We start from the raw sequence: 18,892 nt of genomic DNA on the forward strand, positions 1-18,892 counted from the left end.
TACTTTGTAAATCAAATGAACCAGAGCCACAGGGACTCATAGCCACGCACTTCAAGAAGTTCCCTGGTCAAAGTTACACACTGCCTCAGGCTAAAGAAAGATAATAGAAGTGACCGGTACTGGGCAATACTGAAGTATTTTTGTTGAGCAGCTATTATAGTCAGGCACTTTGTTGGATTGTACCAAAATAACAGTGCACCAGGCCATTATACTCAGCTTCCTTCCACCACAGTGCTAACTCTCTTCACTTTAGGTGTCCATCTCTACCCTCTTTATCTCTCTATATCCTATCAGAGCCTAAGAAGGTCTAACTCAGTCAATACATTCTCATGATTACATCCTTGTGATTAATGTCATGCTTGACCTAGCAACACATAAAAAGATCTGACTTCAGTCACTTATATTCTCATGATTGGTACTTAAATTAGACATGTTCATTTACCTTCTGACTTATTTCAATGAGCATAATCCCCTCCAACTCCATCCATGTTGCTGCAAATGGCATTAGTTTATCATTTTTGATTGCTGAATAGTATTCCATTTTGTATATATACCATATCTTTTTGATCCAGTCATCTGCTTTTGGGCATTTAGGTTGCTTCCATACCTTAGCTACTGCAAATAGTGCTGCAGTAAACATAGGAGTGCAGGTTTCCTTTCAAATTAATGTTTTTGTTTCCTTTGGGTAAATTCCTAGGAGTATAATTGCTGGGTCATATGGTAATTCCATTTTTAGTAATTTGAGGAACCTCCACAAAGCTTTCCATAGTGGTTGGACAAGTTTGTTTATAGGCGGAATATAGGAGAACCAAATAAGGGATCAGGATGGGAAAAAGACAAAACTAACAAGCAACTATAAATTGGAGACATTCAGCAGGGGAGGGGGAAGGTGAGGGATTAAAACAGTGGTGGGAAGAGTGCAAGAGACTATGGTGATGTTTCATGGGTGACTTGGTGGTGGGAATTTTATGGGTATGTAGTCTACAACTGAGAGGAGAAAGCAAACTATAAAAAAATTAATAATGATATAAAATAGAGAAATAAAATGAAAAATAAATAAAATAAAATATTAGACATGTTCATCCAGCATTTACATTCTAAGTTTTTCATATTTATTAATGGAATAAAAGTAGATGTCAATCAAGCTGAGGCTAGAGGAAACCCATTTTCAGGATGTGGGAAATGAGTTTTCTGGTGCAAATTTTCCCTATTTTCCCTTCCAGAATCCAGATTGTAGCACACTTTCTCTCAGCACACATCTTTTCTACAGTAATGTTCCCAGTCAGAGTCCAAGTCAAGCCCCCACATATTCTCATTTCTATCTAACCTATTCTTTTCTGGTCCCCTTGAAGTTTATGGACAGTAGTTATAAAAACAGAAAAAGAAAAAGAGGAGATAGACATCCACATTCTTCTAGAGAAGGCAAAAAGTCATTTTAATAATGAAAATAAGAAGAAAATGAGCTGGGTAAGAAGTTATTATATTCCTTCTTATTCCAGTTTTATTAAGAAATATTTGACATATATTACCTTATAAGAATAAGGTATATAGAAAAATGATTTGTTTTACATATATTGTGAAATGGTTACCACAACAGGTTCAGCTCACAATCATTTTCTCATATAGATACAATAAAAATGTGAGGCATCTTTTAACTTAGCCATTTTTAAGTTTCTACAAATGCAGTTAATTATTAAAGATATATTATGAAGAGATATTAAATCTTGACATAGAAAATAAGCTGGATAGACACAGTTTAAGAATATTTTTTACATTAAAGGAAGGAAAGTTCAAACTGCCGTGCTCTATGTATGTCTTAAAGGCAGGGAAGCATGTCAGTTATTTCTTAATAAAACTGGTGGTGGGGGGGTTGAATTTGGCAACTCTCTTTCCCCCAACTCTTTTTCTCCCAACTTCCATCATTAAAATTACGATATTTTGCCCTGGTATCTAGTAGAATGTTTATTTCCACTGCCTCTTTTTCTAGCTTTTATAACTACGATGTATAAAGTTCTCTATAAGATAAAAATTACTTCTTGTGATGAGAATTTTTAAGATTTACTCTCTTAACAACCTTCCTGTATATCATGTAGCAATATAAGCTATAACTATCATTCTGTATATTTCATATCCTCAATATTATGTTCTACTTCATAATGAAATAAGTCAGGAATAAAATTTTTTAAAACTTTGTTCCTCACATTTGCTTACTATAAATATCCAGTATATGGAGTCAGGCATTAGTATTTCAATTTAATTTTTGGATATCTAAGACACCTAAATTAATCTGATTAGATTCAAAGTGATAAAAGTATATGGACAGGTAAAAATCACAGAGCCTGAGATTAATTTTAAACAGCATTAGTAGTAAGTACTAGTAACTCTAGCAACTGTCTCTCATCTCCTTAAAAAAAATTCATGTTTATCCAAGTTTCCTTTCTTCTAGACTTAATATAAAGATATTCTCCTTATCATGTCATTCTAACATGCATGTTGAAATTTATTATCTCTTCATAATATCTCTTTATTAAATAATTAACTATACTTGTGGAAATGAAACAAATGGTTATATTTAAAGATTCCTCTTCAGTGATTCTTCAGTCAGTATCTAGAAATCTTTACTGCTTTATCTCCTACTTCCTCATAATAAAACAACCCTCGAATAGAAATGGAAAGTTGAAGAGAAAGGCAATTCAATAATGTAAAGCATGCCTACTCATTGAATTATATAATATGCCATAACTTTCACCTATGACTAAAACACAACTGACATCAATTCAGTGTTTTTATAAGTCAGTCTGTCCTCCCGTATTCAGAATTAGCATGGATAGTCATATTGAGATATAAGTTCATTTAGATACTGAACAGTGGTTCATTATACTAAGTGGTTTTAACCACTTAGTAAGGGTGAAGTAACTAAACAATTTATAAAGATGGGGATCAGTCTAATACTTAAGCTTTTAAAGATGTGAAATCATTGCTGGAATTTTGGAAAACTGGGATTCTGAACAGCATGCATAATAAATGAATGGAATAATTAAGTTGTTTCCTTGAAAAGTAGCTACATTTACAAATTCACCAATAAAACAGGGGTCACTTACTGGCTATTATGCACATAGAGGCCAGAGCCCTTGCAGCTGAGTAAAATGTTTGTGACCAAGTTCATCAGTCTTTCTCCTTGGAAAATCAGTTTGAATAGACTAGAAGAAAAATTACTTTTCTGTGTGATAAGTAAAATGGTTTATTGGGGGGCTTCCCCCAAAATACTTTGCTAAATAAATAACAAACCTGAAGCTAAGTGCAGCTTACTGATCACTCGGATGAATATATGAAAATACATTTTAGAGGCAAAAAGAATCCTTTGTGGTCCCAAATCTGGTGTTTACATTGATTATTTTTACAAACTACTTCAGATATCATCCATTGTATTTAACTACTTAATTTAAATATTTAAATTGTGTATCTGATAAGAAATTTACATCATTCCCCAAGCTTGCTACCCTTGGAGAGGTTTACCATTTATGGATGGAGTTTTAACATATAAAGTAATAGGGCCTCCTCGGTGGCCCAGCGGTTGAGCGCTGGGTTGCGAAGCTGCCCGCAGCCTCTGCAGCGCCAGTTCGATCCCCGATTCGATCCCCGGTTCGATCCCTGGCTGCTGGGCAAGGGTCCCACATGGTGCGCAGACCTCTCCTGCTGCCCGCTGTTCCCCTAGCAGTGTACTTCATCAGTCTGCCTGTTCTGCTCTCCGCTCTGGCTCTGGTGAATTCTCTCACCCTCCCGCGCTTCTGACTGTACTCAGTGCTTGTATAAATAAATAAATAAATCTTTTTAAAAAGAAAATAAATAAATTTTAAAAAATAAATAAAATAACATATAAAGTAATATATTCTAAACAATTTAGGTCTGAGATTTCTAGTCATCAAATCTAAAACACCATTTTTTAAATGCCATTCCAAAATTCAGTAAGATTTCTAACATTAACACTGACCTGGAAAGTCTTGAAAGAGTAGACATGGAAATTGAAAGGCCAGTGATCTCCCACTTATCTATTACTGGTGTCATCATATATTATCTATACCCTGTGTGTTATAAAATCACCAAAGCTCACACTGAAAACACAGCTAATCTCCTAATACCTGAGTAGGAGGAAAGGGCCTTCCTTACTCACGAACTCGACTGGGCTCATCACGGTGAGTATAAAGAAGTTTGAGGAGCTAAGAGCAAGCTGAAATAAAGAGCCCAGGACAGAAAAAAAAAAAAAATAGTAGGGTATTGAAAGCCAAAAAAGAGTGAACTACAAGAACAGAAAGAGAGGGACTTATTGGGAAGTCCTTATTGGGAAGAAAAGTACAGGAGGACAGCAATCAACAGATTGCCAAAGATCCTAAGAGCTTTAAGACTTGTTCTTTCAGAGTTAAAAGTTGGCTTCTAAGGATGCACAGCAAACAATACAGGGATTGCTAGTTGGAGCTAGTGGCTGTCCAAGGGAACATAAAATAATTTTTTTCATAATGTATACATTTGAGGATTTTATGAGTTCTCACACTTGCTTTCGTCAACAGAGTACATATTCGCCAACCTTGCAAAACCAAGAATTCATCTCTAAGCATCAAGAATAGGTAAATATACCAAATAAACACAATCTCTACCTTTGATTATACATATTTAAGTTTGCAGGTTAAAATTTCAGGTAGTTTAGTCATAATGAAATAGGATTTTCCAATCACTTTAATGGACTCTGACACATTAGTTGAATCTAAGATCCTTGCTAATTTGTACTCCTATAAGCACATTTAAAATTTCTCTGAACCTCTTTCTTTTCCCTGAACTTTTCTTCCTGATTATAATTTAAATAAAAAGTCCCATAATTAATTTTCAGAATGCAAATGTCTTACTCCTACTTGCCATGAATCATTTTTTAATTGCCCTATTTCTTGACCTAGTAATTATTGCTTGTATGAATGACATTAGTTCTCCATTCCCCCTTTCAACCAATCTATACAATATGTCATAACATTATAAAAATTAACAGTATATGTCGCCAACCAAAATGAAAAGCTATTTTCATAAATATACTTAATAATTATTTTATAGATTCTTTTATCCAGCAACCATCTGTTTAACCCTCCAGTAAGAATACTTCAAATAAGTAAATGAATCTCAAGTATGGGGAATACTGTTTCTACTTTACTGTTACCATAAAGCCTCACTTCATAAAATGTAACTCACATACAATAGGAAGAAATGCATTTTAAGTGTTTCAGCTTTTGAATAAGTGGTATAAAGGAAACATATGCACTTGGTACCAGAATTCTGAATTGAAACTAAAACTGGTCACAGAAATCACCACTGACTATGCCTATCTTTACCCCACAACATATTCTTTTTCTGAAAACAAGTTATTTTAAACTCAGTTTTCAAGAATATGCAAGAGGCCAAGATAGGCTAAAAACCATAACTAAGCAGTAACAATTCTTCAGTTATTTAAATTAATTTTGAGAAAATTAGAGGAGGGAAAACATGTTATTTTTCCTCATAGAGTACTCTTTCCATCATGAATCACATTCAAACCACAACTGCCAAGGCCCCTCCACACCACACCAGGACCAGGGTGCTCCATAGTATCACAATCTGCGATACTATAATTCGGTATGACCAGGTGACAGAGTATTCTTCTGAGCTATTTCCTTTGATCTGCAGCCCTCTGTCTCTGTCATAGGGAAAAAACATGGGATCCTCCTGCCTATATTCTCAGAGGACTTGGCCCACACAGCTCCACAGGATTCCCAATGTCCTCACGAAAGTGATCTATCTCTTCCATTCCATTGAAAGTATCTCAAAAGCAGGAACTAGATGTCATTTACTACTGTACCTTTCAGAAAATATTAGTATATGGTCTCATGACAAGAGGTCACATATCATGGTGGAAACACTAGCTTCAGGATCTTGCACATGATGGGCACTTAATAATAAATATTGGCTGTCTTTATTCTTTACTTTGTTGGAAAAAAAGGAAAAACAAGTTCAAAAAGGGTGTTACACAAATATTTTGAAACTAAATAATTTTTGTTTGTACTTTTGCTTGTAAACTTAATTTTTCTTTTGCTTAAACTTTAGAGCCTCTGTGACAAATGGTCTTTTAAAATGTACATTTGGTGGTGTGACTACCCATAAAGACAAATTAAAATGTTTTCTATATATTTGGCAAGTCAAAAGGAAAAGGAAAAAGTATATACAAGACATCAGTGTTAGAGATACAGCACAGACAATAATAATTTAAAAGGTATTAAGGATCTAAAACCCTAGAATGCATGCCAAGAAATATTTTAAAAAACAGACAATATTCAAGAAACCTGATTTTCAAAGTCTGTGAAACATATAAATATAAACTTATATCTCAAATAAATTGCATAAACAAATGCCATTTTTGATACACATTCACATTCATGCTTAAGCATCTTCACAAATACTTTCACAAAGTAGATAAGAAAAGAGAAAATATTGGCCAAAAGTTCTTTCTCCCATGGTAGGTGTCTTACCACCCTCTAAAACCCTCAAGAGAAATGCCTACCATTGGAAATATCATCAGAGAACAAAGTCAACAGTTACACCAGAAGAAAATAAAACAAAATAAATTTTTTGGGGGGACCACATATCCAGGTATCTCTTTGCTGATTTCCAACCCAGGAAACTCGGCAACAAAATTCTGGAAGTCAATCTACAAAATGTATCAAAATTAAAACAATGGCACAAAGATATCAGTATTACAAATAGGTTCATTAAAATTGCCACTATCGTATCTGGACATACTCAAGCCTTTCCCCACATTTATTCACTCACAAAGGAAGACCTTCATGAGGAAAGGAACTGTGTTTTATTTAAATAATATGCCTTATGACATGAGTAGGCATTTAAGTAATGTCAATAATATTATTGGTAAAATCTTGGTAAAATCTAAATCCTCCTAAATGAAAAGAGCCTGTTAGGATCACAGTATCTCAGTATCACTAATAGTAATAACCCTCCAGGGCACTAGAACTTTTCTGTAGGTATCAGATCTAACAAAAATTCAATACAATCAGTTAGATGCAAAATACAGACTTATTGGCACCAATAGAATGATCAGTTAGCTCATATCCAGTACCAATTATTGTCAACTCACAATGTTATACAATAGAGAAAAGAAAATTTTATAGCATGAATTCTTCCTCTAAATAAATAAATTATTAACAGTTCATATCATTATCATTTTACTTCTAGATATCTTAAAAGCTCTAACAGAATCTCAAATCTAAGCTATACTAATCTGACAGAATCAAAAGTTAGCTTTATATCCTTTACAATATACTGCAGGGGTTCCAAAAATATTATCCACATATACATTCATGGGGCCTCCCTGGTGGCACAAGGGGTTAAGACACGGCAATATGAAACCACCCACAGCCACTGTAGCATAAGTTCGATCCCCGGCCAGGGGGGTGACCCACATGGCAAAGCAGACCTCTCCTGACTTGCCTGCTGCTCCCCCCAGCAGTGCATTTCAGTCAGTCTGCCTGTTCTGTTTCCCACTCAGTCGCTGGTGAATCCTCTCACCCCCCCAACCCTCTGGCCTGTACCCCAGCTCTTGTATAAATAAATAAATAAATCTTTAAAAAAATAAAATAAAATACATTCATATAGACAGGATCTTTTATCTTTTATAATCAAGTTTGCAATCTATAAAGGGTTCGTCCAAAAGTTGATTTTTCAAAAAAAAAATTATGTAACTAGAAAAGTTGATCCAATCTATATTTTTAAATGATACCAATTAGGTGGTATTATTTATGTGATGTTGCTAGGGACATCAATATATGACTAGCACATGTAAACCAAGAAAACTTAAAGATCTCAAGAAATGTTCAAATTCTTTTTTTTTTTAACATCCTGTACAACTCATATAGAACTCCATGTCACTTATCATTTAGCACCTAAGAATGCAAAAATAATTAATTATTTGGTACAGAGATGAGCACCACCTCTCCTTTAGAAAACATCAGTCTGATTAAGTTGTTCAGAGAATGTGAAATTTAACTCATTATGCAGTTTCCTGTATGATAAATGAATAGAGTCATGTGCCAAACCAGGGGCAGAATAAGGTTGCTCTTAGTTGCTTTCATTCCCTGCTATACTGGAGGACCACTAAGTTGAACAGAACACCCTTTTGTTCTTAGACAATATTGTAGAAACCCCATTGCTCATCATAGTGATCAAGCTCTTTTATTTATATTTTAATCCAGTTAGATGGATAAGTTCATTCAGAATATGGACAAAAATTTTGAAATGACCACTATTAGAAAAAATTGTGATTGAAACTAAAATTGTCAATTCTGCATTTTAGAACAGATGAGAGGTCAGAAACCATTAGATATGGATTGGTCAATTGAAATACTGAGGATGAATTTGTCTGATAATAGTATGAGTTAGCCTCTGAGATTCTATAGACCAGAAGGTCTTAAACATGAGCATGTACCAGGTTCACCTGAGGAGCTTGTTATTACATTGATCTGTGGCCTCTACCCACAGAGATTGTATGTCTGTAGGTCTAGAATGGAGTCCACACTGTGTTTTGTTAACCAGCTTCCAGGTGAGGTCGATGGGTTTGGTCCTCGGAACCACCACACTTTGAGGAACATTGCCATTGACTCTACCTGGTTCTGGGTTTAACCAAATGTGCATTCTAGGGCCTCTTCACAATCCAGCACTGGTTACAGCTAAGTTTCATAAATGAACTTTTGCAAAAGTTGAGAAATAAACAAACAACTATAAATATACAATTTAGAAATCCTTTTGTAATAGTCACAAACCATGTAAGCACTGATTTTCTAGCCCTACTTTTGTGACACACTATATTATCTCCAATTATCTCCAGGGGTGATATAACAGTTTCACAAAATTAATTTTACTCCATTTTAATTGAACGGGGTTCACATCTGGAAAATGAATGCAGAATTTGTTGGTTGAAGTGAAAGTAAAGAACAGCTGAATCCATTAACTATGCTCCTATAACCTAGAGCTCTTTGCTTAATTTTGTTAAATTCATTAAGGATTTTGCTTTTAACTTGGACCTTGTACCTCATTCTAATAGAATGGCAAAATGCTATGGTCAAGTTGCAAACTATTTATAGAAGGGTAATTACAAATATGTAAAGGCTCTGATGAACCCAGTAACAGGCAGTGGCAGGGGGCCCTACCACTCCGTGTTTAAGGAGAGGGATGCTTACACATCCTTGCCTTCACTGATTTATTCCTGCCAAAATAAGCTATTGAGATCTGAAATGATAGTTCCTAGTATCTGATGATTGCTCTCTATCTTCAGGCTAGTGATAATTATTTTTTAAAAAAGAATACATTTTTTTCCTAACTGGCAGAAAGTCTCTCTAGAAGCAAACACATTTTCCAGGTCTTTGAACGAAAACAAAGCCTGTTCCAAATGTCTGAGATATTATTGAGTATTTACTCAATAGATTTAAGTAGGTAGTTATGGGTTTCTAACACTAGACTATTTTTGAAAGTCAAATAAGACATGAAATAAATGCCCACAGCCTGCTTACCACAATCGTGCTTAGTGCAATGCTGTAAGATTTTAAGTTTACAAAAAACAAACAAACAAAACACAACAGGCCTAAGAACTCTGTTTATGTCCTTAAAACACACTTTTCATAGATAAGCAAAACTAATACATATGTAGAGAGAGCGAGAAAAAGAGAGAGAGAGAGAGAAAGAGAGAATATGTGGAAAATGAATGTCAAAATACCTGACACTGACTATTGAAATAGACATAGAAGAAGAGTAATTACTATACTTTAAAAGAATACTGGAAAGCTTCTTGGAAGATGTGGGATGAGTTCTACTGAACTTTTTCAATGTGAAAGATTTAGATGATGAAGCGGGAAAGGCAGCGCATTATATGAAGAAAGTCAAGGGACAGGAACTTGAATGTGTATGTTGGGAAAGGGGTGTAAGACCAGCACTTCCTCTCTGAGCAGAAGCTCTGTATGGACTCAAGTGTAAGAGAAACTGTTTGGGAAATGAAAAATAAAGCAAAGTATGGAAAGTTCTAAAGCCAAGACAGAAAAATTTAGACTTGATAAAGTAGTTGATGCAGAACCACAGCAGATTTTAAGCATTGATAACTTGTCAATTTTTTTTTTTTTTTGGAAGATCAAGCTAATGAACTTGAGGAAGAAGAGATTACAAGCAGGATGAAGTGGGAAAGAAAAAAAGCTATATTAAACATCGTTACTAAAAATTATAGGCAAGAAATAAAAATGTATTGGGTAAAAAAATAAAAGCTAAAAACTTTACAGTAATCTAATATGCTCATGGGGGTAGAGATGGAAAGTCATAACACAACACAATGAATTATGGACTTAGAAAAATACTTTGCTGCATCTTGAAATAGTAATTTATTTCTATATATCATAAAACTCTAATTTGTCTATGTATCAGTTCAAACATATTCTGTGAGAAAGCCGATGTTCACAGCATCTAGCTTTACAAGAGACACAAGAGTGAAGGAGATGAAAAGCAACACAAATGCTTTTCTTAGCACTTGGATTCTTAGGTTTTTAGGCCACAGATTCTTTTGATCTTACCAAAAAGTAAAAGAATGAAAATTAAGTCACAAAATGTGTGTTATGAATCAAGTGAAGCTGTTTCTAAGTTTCACTATCAGTCAGTCAATTAACAAATATTTAATGAGGGCCAATCAGTGTGTTAGGTGCAACAGACAAGGCAGACATACCGAAAGTCAGTGGGTAACTACTCCAAGCACAGCAAATACGTACGATCTGCCCCTCCTGTCTAAAAAGCAGCCATGAACTTAAAAACTATACACCAGAGAGAAATCATTGCACTCTCTTGAATAGAAGCTAAACTGTTCATTCCTTTGCTAAGAGAGTCTAAATTACAGGAGGACAAGAAAAAGTGGAATTCTTCTGAAAGCAGAAAGTTTAAGCACTGTTGTCAAAATTCTCTTTCATAAAAACATCTATGTAAGAAGTTTATAGCATAACTTTTATAGTTCAAAAAGATGTAATCAAACCAGGTGTTGATTACTGAAGAGAAAAGAGAGAAGGGCATGCTTAATCTTTCCCGGTGTTATCCTTTCAATAAGAGAAGCATACATTTTCACCAGTTCATTACAGAACCTGATGACATTTACATGTTCAAACACATACTCTATTTAAATGAATGCATTGTGATTATTCTAATTAAGCTCCTACCTGAAATTTATAATATATGCTGAAATAAATTGCATTTCTTTATTTTATTCAGTAGTCTCCTAAACTATACTGGTCTAAGTGCCTCTGGGCATATTCCCTAATCACACAAATCTAAATGGCAAAAGAAAATAAATGAAAGGGCTTGTGAGCAACTTCTCTTGTCATTTCTAGTTTCCCTTCAAAGGGAAATAAAATAAGTAAATAAAAATAGGTAACTTTAAAGGCATCTTTAAATTTTAGGTACTCACTGATTAGGAAATTGAAAATCAAGATTATTTGGCAAAAGGCATAGTGAATACAATTTTAGTACTATAAAAATGATACATATGCTGCTCAACAGTGGTCCATTTTTATCAAGTTATTGAAATCATGTAGAATCTAAGAAGATAATTGCCACTGTAAACAGACTGTTAAATAGCCAAGAAGGAAAAAAAAGAATAAATTAAAAAATACCACAATGTTGGACTAAAGAATTCTGGCCTGAAGAATTCTCCATAGTACAATGGGAAAGTAAGCATGACAAATATCTACCTAGTCAGGTCTCATCAGTTTTATTGCTGCTTTTTTCCCTTCTTTATAAAAAGTAGCACTGGCCAAGAGTGATTTACAAAGCCAAAGCTCCAAATGTCCTTGCAACATATTTTATTTTGCCACATCAAAACAATGACGATGGAAAAACTATAATATAAAGACTAAAGTTTTAAATGACTTTAGAAAATTATTTTAAATCTCCCATCTTTTCAATGAGTCTAAATAGAGTGCCAATTTTTATATTTTTGAAATTGCAATAAAATAACATGATACATATGAATCTACATTTTAAAACATCTGAAGTTTTTTTTTTTAAAATCCCACCCTACTATATACAATGCTCACAATTCAAAATTTACACTGCTCGTTTTAATGAATGTGGTTTTCTAGTACAATGAAATGCATCAGACAGAACACAATTAAGGAATGGAATAGTGGTATCTGTTTTATCCTCTTTGAACATACAGATGTTAAATGATCATACCTCACCAGAACATGCCTACTGCAACTCATATTTCACTTTCCAAATATTCAGGGTTTAAAACAGAGCAGACTGCACTTTTGATAACATCTGCTACAACAAATAACAAAAAAAGAGTGTGAAGTCTGATGAATGTTTAAACAGAACATTTTTTATGGATCAGCTAAATCTTTTCTGCTTTTTAATTAAAAGTAAAGAAAATGGAACTTAATTATCCTGTAAAGATTAGCTTGTGGGCATCTTCCTGTAAATTACTTCTAATTGAAAGCAAATTGTCAAGTGACATTCAAAGTACTGTCCTTTAAAACACAGCTGTTCTACTGCTGATTTCAGTGCATTGCAGTGTTTTCTTGTTACAATATGGCATATTTGAATATTTTAACAATTTCACTGGTTTTGTATAGATTTCCATTTAACATATCTTAATCATATTTCTTCGTGTAAAAAAGTTAGCATCCTTAAGTCATTTCTAGCAACTTGAACCAGCCTATCATGAGAGCTCTCCACTGAGGTTTACTTTCTTAGATTTGTTTGCTTAAAGTACCAGTACATCTGCAGAATAATAGTCAGGAAGTGGGTGGTTATACTTAGCAGACCACTGTTACAATTCAACTCTTTATGATACCTATATTAAATCACAGTATATTGATGCTTTAAAATATAGTAAAAGTTCAAATGAAATTCTAACTAGAAACTGAAAATAATTTTTCAGATTTACCGCATCATAAAAACTGTACTTCTTTTTAAAAGTTTTAAAATAAACATCCTCAAGGACATTATGAAGATAACTAACATAGAAGTACTAATGCCAGACTTTAATACGATGACTGGTAAGAAGCAAATAAGGAACATTAAACCACTAAAATATGTTTCCACTTCCATATATATCCATCTGCCAATATTATTGATTGTTTACAATTATTTAGCACTGTATTCAGCTCTGGAGACAACAAAATCTACAGAGTCACTATTCTAACGGAACTTAAACTCCAGAGAAGGGAGAAACAAAATTAATCCCACATAACTTCCGGTGTCAGGAACTGTTTGGGCTGTTGGGCACAGATTATTTAAAACAACCAAATAAACAAAAATTCCTTGCATGTGTAGAGTATTCATTTCTGGTGATGATAAGTGCTTTGAAGAAAAATATAATAAGGTAACAATCAGGGACAAAAGCAGGAGGCACTATCCTACCATAATGTTTGGAGTTTTACATGTAACATGATCTAAACCATGAATCAACTAATACTTACTTTATTTCTCCTGGTAAATAAATTATGTTCCCAGCTGGGTAATTCAGTTCAATTCTTATTCAATATGTTTATCTTATTTTTATATAATGAACACTAATGTTGTTCTCCATAGCAAAATCATCTGTATGAGTTCCCCTAACTGTAGCTAAAAGGCCCAGAAAAATAGGTAGGGAGGTAAGTAGGTAGGCAGATAAGTGGATGGATAGGTAGATAGGGGTAGATAAGTAGGTAGGTAGGTGTGCAGGCAGGCAGACAGATTAAGGTTTAAATATTAATACTTAAGTTAGTTTTTTCTTTTCAATAGTCATTCTATAACAGTGTAGGACTAAGTGTTAACCACAGCTAAGGCTCTGGATTTTATGGCAATATTTGTAGAGACTGTCTGAGAAAGGATAACTAAAAAGCAGATTCCTGACTCTTATTCTCACCTGCTCAAATATTTCAGCATATCCAGTAACCGAAAGGGAGTAAGAAAGATGATAAAATGGGAACGTTGCAAGTATTTTAAAGTCACATCAAAAGAACTGAAAAACAAAATGCAAGACAAGGAGTATTGCCTGGACTTGTTTACAAATTAAAGTTGTCTCTTCTTTAGTGTTGAAATGATGTGGGCTCATGTGTTGCCAATATCATAAGTACAATTAATTATCTTTAACAAAATCCACTGGAGGTTAAAAAAAGCTATGACCTAATGATTACATGAATTATAGTTGAGATTGTTACTATGTAGACAATACATATTTAAAGCATTAATGAAAGAAGCAAGCATATTTTAGTTAGGTATCTAAAAATTATTAAAGTAAGCTTCTAGTATGGAAACAAATTTTATGAGGAACATATAAACCATGCAGCAATAAGCAAAATCAACACAATTCTAAATTTGAGATGCATAAAGTTTAGGAAATTAAGTATCAGTTGGCCTAATTAAGTTTAGTTTACATCAATAAAAAAGTTATAAAATTATTTTTTTAAAAATAGGAAGTCATTCTAAATTAGCAGCTTTCTCACTTCAGTATGCTTAGGAACCAATGGAAGAATTTGCTGAACTCAGATTCCTGGGTCCCATCCCTGAACATCTGAATTGGAAAATCAGGAAGGAAGTTGAGGATTTGCATTTCTTCCCAGGGGAAACTGAGGCTGCTGGCTCCTAGGAAAATGACAATCTTTTAGGCTTACTATACATTTTCTTTTTATATAAAATCAAACTACTTTATCCAAAGAGGTAAATGGCCTTCCATCTTTTTCTAAGAGAGAAGTTTGGATATACATATTAAAGTAGAAAAAATATTTGGTTTGGGGAATAAAGTAATAGTTATTTAAAATAAATATGTTAGATTTCATTATTTACACATCTAATCAGTATTATCCACAAATCGGATTTAGCTATTAAATATGTAAAGAAAGTGGATGCAATTTCACATCAGTTCAGATGCCAATGTAAGACTTCTAAGTTAGAATCTATTTTTAAATACAAAATTTAGGGCCTCCCCTGGTGGTGCAGTGGTTGAGCACTGGGCTGCGAAGCTGCCCTCAGCCTCTGCAGCACCAGTTCGATCCCCAGCCGCCAGCAAGGGTCCCACATGGCGTGACAGACCTCTCCTGCCACAGCCACTGCTCCCCTCAGCAGTGTATTTCATCGGTCTGCCTGTTCTGTTCCCTGCTCTGGCTCTGGTGAATCCTCTCACCCTCCTGCACTTCTGACTATACCCAGTGCTTGTATAAATAAATAAATAAATCCTTAAAAATAAATAAATAAATAAATAAATGCAAAATTTAATACCCTTTGTTAAAATATTCCAGCTAAATTCAATGTGTATTTATTTCATGTATTTGAAGCAAGATTGAATGTAGTGATTTTTATTTTGAGTTTACATTTTTATTTGTGTATTAGAATACAACAATTTTTATATTGAGAAAAATATGATTCAACCTTGTACAGTCCAAAAGTCACCAATGACTAGATGAATGAATGAATGAACCATACCCTGATATGCTAAAATACGCATTAAGGTAAGAATCATTCATTTGCTCAGTACCCAAAGAAATTAGGATTCATCTAACTTTTCCTTACTCCTCCCACCCCACCTTGAGAGAGCCATCTTGTCTTTCTTCCTACCAATAATCTTTCATCATCTTCAACTTTCTTTTGGTTAATATTTATCAATACAATATTTTCCTTTTTAACCTAAGTCTATGTGCTCTATCCCTTGATTTATCTTCTAATTTCTGTTCTGGATATTTTTTACTATGCAAGTGTTTTATACACTGTAGAGTAAAAGTTCATTTCTTCATTTTGTCCCCTTGGAACCCAGGATAAATGCTTAGTGAGGAGTAGATTACCCTGTTTCTTCCCATTTCCAAACTCATGTGGGTCCAGAACATCATGACTGCACACCTGAACCCCAGAGGGGCTGCCTGCCTTCATCCTCTGTAGAAATTATTGTCTGATAATATCTTTTCCTGCCCCAAAACTTCTGTTGATATTCTATAATTAATGAATTCTAGAATTTCTAAGGATGTAGGAACTCTAGACATCTAGTGTCAAGCTATAAAATATTTTTTGCTTTCCTCTTTCCTTCTCCACCCCAATCTCTTAAAAGTATATATCCTTTCATCCACTAATTTTACTAATTGAAAATTATCCTTTAAGAAAACCCTAAATGAAATAAGTGACAATATGCACTAATTTCATTATTGAAATGTTATAAAAATTAGTACTAGACAAACGCCTTCAAATAGAACGTTTAGATAAACTATAGCATATTAGCTGGGAGACTATAGAGCAGAAAAACAAAATGAAAATCAAGAACACCATGTAGGTATACAGAAAAATATCTCTTCTTATAGGCAAATAAAATTACATCTCATACTGTAATTCCATATGTAAATATAAAATAAGGAAATTAAAAACAACCAACATATTAGATTACTCAGGTGTATTTTTTGTTTTCATTGTTACTGTAAGAAACTGAGGTCAGAAGACAACAAATATAGACTTCTGCATCTTTACCTCTGGAATTATACAATGTATGTAATAAGCTTTATCATTTTGAATAATGATTCAGAGTTTCTATAAGGTCTTAAATGAGCATACACTAAATTATATTCACCTTAAAGTGAACATAAACACTGAGAATTTCAGTAAAGTTCATAATAAAACAGTTTCTGTTTTAACAGTTAAGTTTAATTAATCAAAATACTCCATGGTTCATTCCAGGTTTTACCTTGTATTGTGTAAAAGGATAACTAAAAGCAGATGGGTTTTGTTGTCACTTTCTTTGTTAACAAGGTTTGTATACAATTACACATCACATTACTGGATCCTCAGAACTGAAAGGGAACTGAGCTGCTGAAGTCTAGGCCATTCCTTTGAAAAGGAATGGCTTCTAGTGATTTCTTTCTTTTAATATTGAATTTTCATAGGGATCTAACTGTGAATAAATAAAAGCCAGAGTAGCTGCATGACTGACTAATTCTCATTTCAAAATTCTGGCATTAAAAAAAACCTCTAATACCTAATCAGTTAATATTAATGTGTTCAAAGATATTGCATATCTGCTAAATAATAACACAACCTTAGGGTAGGACAATTTAAGCCCAGTCTCCTTGGACTCATTTATCATCTTTTTCTGAAACCCCATAACAGTTCTTTTGGAACTGAGGAAGAAGATAAATGGATCCGTGAGAAACAAATATTGTAAAATATTTACAAACCTTTTGAAAATTCTTTTAAACTAGGGAAGGGAATATCCCATTATCTATGCTGATCATATGCGTATTCACTATACAGGATCAAGTAAAATGTGTGCTGTTTGACCTCATAACCATTTGTTAATAAAGTCAAACACTCCAGATTTCAAACTTATAAACTGAAATTCCAGATCCCAGTTATCTTTTTTACATAATTACAAGGCACATGCTGACTCCCTAATCTTAAACAGGTCACCTAATATGTGCATCACTTGCCAGTTATTTTATTGGTTTACTGTGGTGTACACAGCATCACCTAGAAAGGAACAGGCGTAAAAATCCAAAAACATCCCTGGCAAATTTCAATTCCTGAGTTTCATATGGTCACAGAACACATGACATACTAATAAACTTTTGTTCTTAACTGGAATAAGAAACATTTCTCCTTTAGGAAATGATAAAGATTTGGAAAACTGAATAATACAAGCAATAGCTTTAATTTTTCACCTCACATTGCTTATATAGAAAAAATTCTTAGAAAAACACACCAGAATAATGGCCACAGCTAACCAAGAAGAAAATCTGATGCGTGTCACTTGATGAGACATTATGAAGATAATACAGAACCCTTCCCCTTAACTGAATTACAAGAGCAATTCAAATCATAAGATGATCGATTATAAATCTTGGGTTTTTATACAAATGACTTCATCAACAAAGAACACTTAAAATATAAAGCATAGACTATTCAGCATTATAGAAATATAAATATTTCATTTTGTTGTTACTGTTTCCTCAAGTTTCTTACTACATAATTATTCCCACACAGACTATATGACATGACCAGAGAAAGCTCAGAAACATAACAAAATTATTTGAAGAAAGAACTTGTAGAAAATAAGTTCTGATACAATCACTGATACAAGACTGATACAATCACTCTTGGAATTATACTTCTTGGGAAATACTTCTGCTATCATAAATAAGTCTTTCTTCTTCCCCTCTTAGTACCAAGTTCAAAATAACAACAACAACAAAAAATCTAGGCTCTAAGGGCCATATTATTAATTTTGTTTAAAAAAGACATTAAAAATAAAGTCATACTGCCTTTTAAAAATTAATTTAGTCAAAATGTGAGCCAGTCAACTAACACAAACTGTACAATAAACCAGTTTTGGCTGTTTTTTTTTTTTTTTAATCTCTTTTTAAAAAGAAAAAACAGTAAAGAAAAAGGAGAGTACTAGAGCTTATTTCCATAAATTGATCCTATCACAACTTTTTAAATGTTCCACTCTCTCTCTCTCTCTCTCTCTCTCTCTCACACACACACACACACACACACACACACACGCACACACACACCACGCGCACACACACACACACACACACTTCAGTGTTCTCAAAATTCCATAAGGGTATTTTAGAAAAATAATTCACTAATACTGCATTGAGGCAAGTTAGTATACAGTTCTATATTATCATTCTTGGTTTCTTTGCTATTATTTTTAATATAATAAACATGTCCACTGGCTGTGTTTCACTAATCCAAAAGTGAATGATAAAGACATTTGAAATTTAAATATCCAAGTTAGTCAGAAAGTGGATAAACAAATTGTAAGCGAACATAACGGGATGGAAATTGCTCACACTGTGACAGAACAAAGCACTCT

The 18,892-nt window shown here is 33.6% G+C and overlaps 1 protein-coding gene across 3 annotated transcripts in view; it reads right to left on the minus strand.

Moving 5' to 3' along the window:
* Window positions 1-18,892, minus strand: part of ZFPM2 (zinc finger protein, FOG family member 2) — a 450,746-nt gene that overhangs the window by 405,113 nt on the left and 26,741 nt on the right. The window lies entirely within an intron of this gene.

The sequence above is a fragment of the Talpa occidentalis genome, unplaced genomic scaffold (assembly GCF_014898055.3).
Source record: "Talpa occidentalis isolate TD23 unplaced genomic scaffold, MPIMG_talOcc4v2.1, whole genome shotgun sequence".
Lineage (NCBI taxonomy): Eukaryota > Metazoa > Chordata > Mammalia > Eulipotyphla > Talpidae > Talpa > Talpa occidentalis.